The following is a 9,087-nucleotide window of genomic DNA, read 5'->3' as shown; positions in this document are numbered from 1 at the left end:
AAGGAATAATGTGTGGGAAGAAAGCCATGAAATCAGCAGCATATTGTTGCTCTTTATGGTATGGACCTAAATTGGCTCATGGGGAAAAAAAAGAAAAACAAAAGAAAAGCTAGATAATAAATACTTTTGTTTCTAAATGTAATTGGCTATGGTGGTACCACAATGTAGATGTGATAATAAGAATAATATTGATGATACTATAACATGGATGTAACAGTGACTGGTGTAGGAGCTGCAAAACCATCTACTCCCTCTTCCATGGCCTTTGGGTTGGCAAAGCCATTCTCTTCCCTAATCCTTCTTTTTTTTTTTTTTTTTTTTTTTTTTTTGCGGGGCAATGGGGGTTAAGTGACTTGCCCAGGGTCACACAGCTAGTAAGTGTCAAGTGTCTGAGGCCAGATTTGAACTCAGGTACTCCTGAATCCAGGGCCGGTGCTTTATCCACTGCGCCACCTAGCCGCACCCCCTAATCCTTCTTTCAAAGATTATTTTCCTTCAAGTCATGCTATTTCCTCCTTAAAGCTGGGTTGATTTCAAGTCACTGTCCTTACATCCTTAGGGACAAGTCTTCATATTTCTCAACCTTTACCTGAAGAACTAAGGCACATCTGAGATGCCTAAGACAACCACCTCTGAGGGAAATAATTCACACTTCTTATGCCTTCCACAATTTTTATCTGCTGACTTATGGATTTCTGACATTTTCTATCAAATAATCTACATTCTCCCTGTCTGATGCTTGTAGGTTCTTGAGTAGCTCTCTAGCCCAGCCTGCCTAGACCTTTTTGGAGTCTTACCCAGGAAGACAAGGGTCCACTCCAGAGAAAGTTTTGATCTTGGGTCTAATATTGGTGTCTACAATGAGGTATCTGGTCTGAGACCCTGTGGGATCTGGATTACACCATATATTCGAATGGACTTTCTCGTTCTGATGTAGGACACTTGGCTTTTTGTTCCTTCTCATAGGTGAGCTGCTCCTTTCTGGTGTAGGGTACCTAGACATGATCCTTTCCAGAGAAACTGTTCCTCTAAAGGGCTTGGGGAAGCAATTCTCAAACTTTTGGTTGTCAGGATCCCTTTATGCTCTTAAAAATTATTAACATCCCCCAAAGAGCTTTGGTCTACATTGATTATATCTGCAGATACTTATCACCAAGATTAAGATGGATAAATCAAATAGTTTAATTAATTCATTTAAAATAACAGATCCCTTATGTTAACATAAATACCATTTAAAAAACTATATTTGTAAAAAAAAAAACTTAATGAGAAGAGTGCAATTGTTTGACATATTTTTGTAAATCTCTTTAATGTCTCACTTCATAGAGGACAGCTGGATTCTCATAATCTGCTTCTGTTTTCAAACTATTGTGATATGTCATTTTGCTCAAAGCATAAGAAGAAAATCCAGCCTCACACAGATACGTAGTTGGAAAAGAAAGGGTTACGTTAATAGACAAATAACATCTTAGTATTATTACGAAAATAGTTTTTATCTTGAGGACCCTCTGAGAACTGAAGTGGTCTGTGGCACATGCTCTGAGACCCACTGGCTTAGGTGGGTCTCAACCATCATGGATGGTTGCTACTCTTGTGTAGGGGGAGTCATTCTTTTCCCCTACTCCTCCTTTCACATGTTGTGTTGTTTCCCTCTCAAGGAGAGACTACTTTAAACCTGAAAGAAGAACAAAGGTTTGGATTGCCCAAAATAACTCTCTTCATCCATCAATTAGTAGAAATCAATCGCTAGACTTGGAGTCACAAATATCTGATTTTAAACCCTGACTCAGAAACCTACTAACTATTTGATCTTGAGCAAATCACTTAATTTTTCTGTTCCTTGGCTTCCTTGTTTATAAAAGGAGTGAGTTGGGTTAGATGACCACTGAGGTATTTTATTAGGATTATGTAAATCTTTATACTGAAAGAATTTATTTAAATATGAAACCTAAGAACAACTGACTTCCACTAAGCTGTGAAAATGTTAGTCACAGGTGCAGTACTTCCACCAGGAGAAGCCTCCAACCCCCCCCAAAAAGGAGCAAATAAGAATTTGTATTTTTGAAGAATGTGAAATGTTTGCCTAATTGTTTATTTTATTTAAGGTTAACATAAAGTTCTATAAAGTTGCAAATCTGCTATGAAGTGGAAATTTAACTTTTTTATAATAGAAAAAAGCAATATTAAATGCCAATGAAACCCTAATTAAATGCTTACTTGAAAAAACCCCATAGTTTGTTTGACAGAAACCAAGTAGAAAAGTCAAATCTTTCTTTTACATGACAATCATTCAAATATTTGAAAACAACTATCATCTCCTCCATCTTAAACATCTTCGGTTCTTTCAAATACTCTTGATAGGGTTTATAAACTTGAAGGCCTTTGCCATCTTGGCTGCCTTTCTTTGGACACTTCTCAGCTTAGTAATGTTCTTTCTACAACGTGGTGTCCATGACCATACATAATACCCAAGGCATATTCTGATTAGAGCCAAACATTGTGGAAGCATCACCTTCCTAGGCTTGGAAGCTGTCCCTCTCTTAATATGGTCAGTCCATATTAACTTTTCCTTGGTTTCTATAACACACTAATAATCCATATTTTTTTTGCAGTCTACTAAAACCCCCAGTTGTTTTTCAGAGGAACTGCCCTCTAACCACGTCTTTCTCATATTATTTTTCTGAGGTTGATTTTTAAATTCGAAGTGAAATAGTTGACATGTCTGTTACATTTCACTGTTTTAGATTGAATCCAATGTTCCAGTCTTGTCATGATTGTTTGGAATTCTAACTGTCATCTGATATGCTACTATCCTTCTCAGCTTTGAGCCATCTGCAAAGCTAATAATTATGTTGCCTATGACTTTGTCCAAATTATTTACAAAAAATATTGAACAGTATGAAGTTAAGACAGATATTTGGGAGAAATCCAAAGATCCCCCGCTGCTTACTGTTTGACAAAACTGCTGGGAAAACTGTTCATCAGACTTACAGATATTAGGTTTAGATTAATACCTCAAACCATATCCCCAGGAAAATTTTATACAGATGTATTCCCTAGATATAAAAAGGCCCCTTCATAAATTAAGTTAAAGGAACAAGGGAGAGATTATAATTCAGATTTATGGACAGGGGGAGGGCTCATGACTGAAAAAAGGATAGAGGGGATCATTGAAGAGAAAATGGACAATTTTGATTTCATAAAATTAAAAAGTTTCTGGGGGAAGCTAGGTGGCACAGCAGTTAAAACACTGGCCCTGGATTCAGGAGGACCTGAGTTCAAATCCAGCCTCAGACACATGACACTTACTAGCTGTGTGACCCTGGGCAAGTCACTTAACCCTCATTGCCCTGGCCCCCAAAAAGTTTTTGTACCAACAAATCCAATGAAATTAAAATTGAAGGGAAACAGTTAAGTAGGAAAAAATATCTTTGCCACAAGTTTCTCTGAAAAAGGTCTCATTTCCAATATATAGAAGAAGCTGATTTAAGATTTAAAAAGTCAATTAAAGGGGCAGCTAGGTGGCGCAGTGGATAAAGCACCGGCCCTGGATTCAGGAGTACCTGAGTTCAAATCCGGCCTCAGACACTTGACACTTACTAGCTGTGTGACCCTGGGCAAGTCACTTAACCCCCATTGCCCCGCAAAAAAAAAAGTCAATTAAAGAGGAAAGAAAGAAATGTTGGAGCAACTATGGGAAAACAGACACAGAAAGAATTGTGAATTGGTCTTGTCCTTCTGGAAAGCAATTTGGAATTATACCCCAAAAGTTACTAAAATGTGCATACCTTTTGACACAGTAATGCCACTGAGACCTGTGCCCTAAAGAGATCAAAGAAAGAAGAAAAGTACATATATGTACTGAAATATTAATATCTCTTTTGTAGTGGCAAAGAACTGGAAGCTAAGGGGTGTCAATTAACTAGGAAATAGCTGAATAAATTATGGTGTATGAGCATAATGGAATACCACTTTACCATAATAAATGATGAAAGGGGCAGATTGAGATAAAGCTGGGAGGACTTGTATGAAATTATGATGAGTGAACTGATTGGAACTAGGAGAATAATGTATACAATAACTAGAATATTGAAAAGATAAACATTTTTAAAAATTAAAAAAAATTTAAAGACCTCTATCAATATAATGGCCAATAAGAAAACTGATGTTGGAACATACTTCCCACTCCTCATAAAGAGATTATAGACCAGAAGTGCAGGATGACACATGCATTTTCATGTGTCCAATTTGTGTTTGTGGGGTGTTTGTTCTTTTGTTTGACTATACTTATTTGTTGCAAAGAAGCGATAGTTTTACTGGGGATGCATAACTGGTAGTGGGGAGAATATGCAGAGTAGTAACAGTAACACACATGCAAATACCCTCACAACCCCCACAGAGAATGGTAAGAGCATAAATGAAGGTACAGAGGGAAACAGATACATTTCTCAGCTGTGGTACCTTGAGTTTGGTCTCTAATGTAGGAGTACCCTGCCAGGAACATAGTAGGAGCTTAATAAATGCTGATCAGCTGACCTGGAGACACCCCCTCCATAGGGCACATTCCTTTACCACCACCCCGACCACTACCACTACTACTACTGCTACTACTACTACTACCACCACCACCACCACCACTATTACTACTACTACCATCACCACAACTACCACTACCATCACTGCTATCATACAACTGCCACCGCCACTACTACCACACAACTACCATCACCACTACTACCACCACCACCATTACTACTAATACTACCATCAGTACTACCACCACTACCACTATCACCACTACCACTGCTACTACTGTGACTACCACTACCACTACTACCACCACCATTACTACTACTACTTTTAAAGGTTTGCAAAGTACTCTCCATATATTATGTCATTTGAGCTGAACAACTGTCTCGTGAGGTAGATGCTATTTGCAGAGCAGGAAACTGAGGCTAAATTGTGAGATTTTTGTGGTATCTGGGTTATAGGATCAGAAGTCTCTTACTGGAAGGGAAATAAAGTCCCAAAGCTATATAATTTTAAAACAAACATATAATCTTTACCTAATGGAGATTCATGGTTCATGTACAATCCTCTTTTTCTGCTTTGTGTATATGGAAATGCCCATGTTTCCTGTTGTTTGTTAAGTTCAGAATAACAACAAAAATAGTTTTATTATTTTTAGTAAAATCAAGGCAAAACAAAGAAAAATACCTCACTACAATGAAGATCTACTGTCAGTAGCATTGCTGGCAATTATGAGATGATTTCTCCATTTGGCAAAGACATGTCTTGGGCATGGCTGTGCAAGATAAAAATGAAATTATTTTAGATATGATTACTGAGATAGCTTGCATTTCACAGAGATGGTTGCATGTATTTTGCCCTTATGGAATGATAAATTTGGAGCATATCAATAAGATTGAGAAATAAATGATTCTCCTAACTGTCAGCTTTTTTCATTCTGATTCCTAAAGGGTCTTTCCTTTTCACCAAATACAGAAAAATGTTGATCAGTTGCTCCATTTTATTCTGGTTATGGTATCATTTAGGTAGATAACTGTGCTTACACTTTACTTCACTAGTACTGAGAGGACAGGATATCCTCAGGTGGCTTATGATAAAATAGGGATGATAAGACAGTTAGACACATAACCATACCAAAAATTAGAATCAACTTGGTGCCCTAGAGAAAGATAAACAAAATGTTCTAAATTCAGATGAGTCCATCCTCCTAATGAGCATAAGTGAAAGGTCTGATTGCACGCTCAGGATGACTAGTTTATCAGAAAGTGTGCTTGAAGACCTGTGTCTGAGGAGAATCTGGGTTTCCTGGGAAATGGTTGCTATAGTAGCACATGAGAAATAAATCAACAAATACAATGATTTGTGAGACTTAAATCAAGCTTGTTCCAATATTATGTTCTGAAGAAAGAGTTGGGATTTGGATATTCTTCAATTCAACATGCATTTATTAAGTGTCTGATGTATTTAGGGTGTTGTGCTAGGCACTGGGTACCTAGATAAGACCTGTTTATGTTCACATTGAACTCAAAGTCTAGGAAAGAAAATACAGCTTGATGCACACTTATTAACACATAATATTACTCAACTAGAGTATTAGAAAGGTACAACCCCCCCCCACAAACAAACAAACAAACAAACAAACAAACAAATCAGGGCTTCTCCCAGGAGGATGGACATTAGATTAAGCCTTCAGACCAGGGCTCTTGAAATCTAGTGAGAAAATGAAGTATAACAAGGCTTTGATGTCTGCTCAGATCACTTAACTTGGGAGATCACTTAACTCATTTTAAGGATCTGCCTCTGGGAAAAGACATTCTATGCTCCCCTACCATATTGGTTGGAACAGTCTCTTTCTACTGATTCTGTAGCCAGAATGGGTTTCATCTTTGAAATGACCAAAGTGGGACCATCTCATTCTTTTCCAGAGTTGTGCAAAGGGATGAAGTATCTATTTATCCAGAACATGGGTACCATGAACTGAGCTGGGCGGAGGTAAGGGCTACCTTCCCTCTCTCCCCTTTTAGGCTCTACATCTCTTAGAAATGTGCTTGATATTTAACATGCTTCATTTGACCTCAGTTCTAGGCACAGATGGTGCAGGCTCTGGACCTAGACTCAAGCCAAGGCAACTTTGGAAACAGGATTCCAGGCCAATGTTGCTGCTGGCACTGAGAAGCCAGAGTACCCAAGACCCAAATCCAGTGGGAGCTTTAGACTTTGAACTTTGTGGGATTGAGCTATATAGGATCTGAGCTAAACTGTGAACCTAATCCCCTACCCTGTTCCCCAGAGACTGAGGTTGTCCATGTGTTTGGGGGGGAGTGTTTATATGTTTGTTCTTGCTATACCTTTGAAATAAATATTCCCTTGTAAAAGCTAATCTGGCTGTTGAGTGGTATAGTAGAACAGGGTGAAGGGAGTTCCTAAAAATGGAAGAATACCATCCGTGGGGGGTTGAGTTAAAGGCAGAAAGATTGGACACTTCCCCTTAAAGGTTCAGGCAGTAGGGACCAGAGTAGCTACTGTTACAGAAGTAATAAAAAAGATCCATTAAATTTATGAAGATAATAGTAGTTATTCCACCTCCTTGAACCCCTGGAAGATATCTAACATTTAAGTAGCCCTAAATCCCATGGTCTTTTTCTTGGTTGACTTGGCCTCTTGAGGTGACCTTGTGGATTTGTCCTTACCTCTGCCTAATGTAAACAAGTTGGAAGACCTTTTCTAGTTACTGGTCATTTATTTATTTATCAATTTATCTAGTCACTTATGTATCTTATTCCTTATTGTCCATTCTTGTATCTATTTATTTGTTTGTCTATCTATTTATATGTCTATTTATTTATCTGGACCAAAGCTGTGATTTCACTGATAATAGGGAACTCCTTGTTAGGATTTTTTGCCAATACTTATCTATAACTGCTATACAATATATAGTCTTAAAGAGTAGTCTGAGACATGGCTATCTTTGACTTACCTAGAGTCCCAAAACAAGTATGTACTAGAAACAGAATTTGAATGTGGGTTTTCTTCATTCTGAGTTTGTCTTTTCATCTGTCATGCTATCTCTTTGTTGATTTACCTATTTCATATAGAACACACACACATATATTCTATATTGATTTATAGAAGAGTTAAATGTTAAGGTAATGCTAGATCCTGTGTGTGAAGAATCTTCAAAGTTTAAGCCCTCACAGTCACAGAGAAAGAAGTGTAAGTTGTTGGAGTTGGAAAAAACTTTAGAGTTAATTTCTCTCAACCTTTTAATCAACATGGTTATCCTCTCCACAGTATTCCCAACAGGTCAGCATTCATCTTCTACTTGAACCAGATGCCAAGTAGACATCTCCATAGACATCTCCAACCCAACGTTTCCAAAATAGATCATTATCTTTCCTCTCAAATCCACCTTTTCCCCTAAATTCTCTATTCTTGTCACCATCATCCTAGTCTTGGGAGCTCCCAACCTCTGAACTATCCTTAATTCTGCTCTCTCCTATCCTCTCTCCTTCAGCAATATTTCTCACATCAATCCCCTGTTCTCCACTCACATAGTCACAACCCGCCCCCCTAGATTTGGCCCTTATCATATGTTGTCTGGACTATTGCAACAGCCTTCTTTACAAATATTGTCTCATTTGTCCTCACAACCACTCTGTAAGGTAGTTTCTATTATCTCCCCTATTTTTACCCATGAGGAAACTGATATACAGAGAAGTTAAGACATTTACCCAGGGTTCCAAAACTGGTAAGTGTCTGAGGCTGGATTTGAATGAAATAGCCTTCTAACTGGTTTCATTGCTGTCAGTCTCACCTCTCTAATCCTATTCCACCCAACTGCCAAATTGATAATCTTAAAGCAAAGATGTGACCTTTCCATTTACAGGTCCAAGAAGCTTCAGAAATGTTATTGCCTATAGGATAAAATACAAATTTCCATTTGCCATTGTAACGATTGGAATAACGCCACCTGCTGGATACTAACTGTAGAAGAGTTCTGCCCATGAAGCGAAGGTCTTTGAGGGCAAGACCAGGAGTCTTTTCTTTGGTATCAGGAAGTGATGCGGACTAGTGGGAGGAGGAAGGAGGAGATGGAGGCGCTCTTTCCTCTGGACTCTGGTGGAGAAGGGAGCTAAAAATGTGCTCTCCCTTTAATAGATAGAAATCTAGGCCTTTCTCTCTCTCTTTACCAAATTCTTATTCTCCTTAATAAATGCTTAAAAGTCTAACTCTTGCTAAAGCTTATAATTTATTGGCGACCACTCATTAGATATTTTAGACAGTTTAGCTAGAATTTTAGCCCTTAACACCATTTAAAACCCTTTGTAATCTGGCCCAATTTATCTTTCTAGAGAGATCTCACATGATTTCCCCTCATTAACTCTATATTTCATTCAAACTGGCCTATTTTCTATTTCTTAGAGGCAGCATTTTGCTGGAGCAAGCTTATACTAGCTCACAAAAGCCACTTGTTAAATTTTCAGAAATCAGCAAATACCATGCACCATGACTTGCCTTATTGTTTTGTTCACTAGACTTAAGAAAGCTTTGGAGAAA

This window comes from Dromiciops gliroides, chromosome 5, assembly GCF_019393635.1.
Source record: "Dromiciops gliroides isolate mDroGli1 chromosome 5, mDroGli1.pri, whole genome shotgun sequence".
Taxonomy (NCBI): Eukaryota; Metazoa; Chordata; class Mammalia; order Microbiotheria; family Microbiotheriidae; genus Dromiciops; species Dromiciops gliroides.
The sequence above is the reverse complement of the archived record's forward strand: the minus strand, read 5'-3'. Positions refer to the sequence as shown.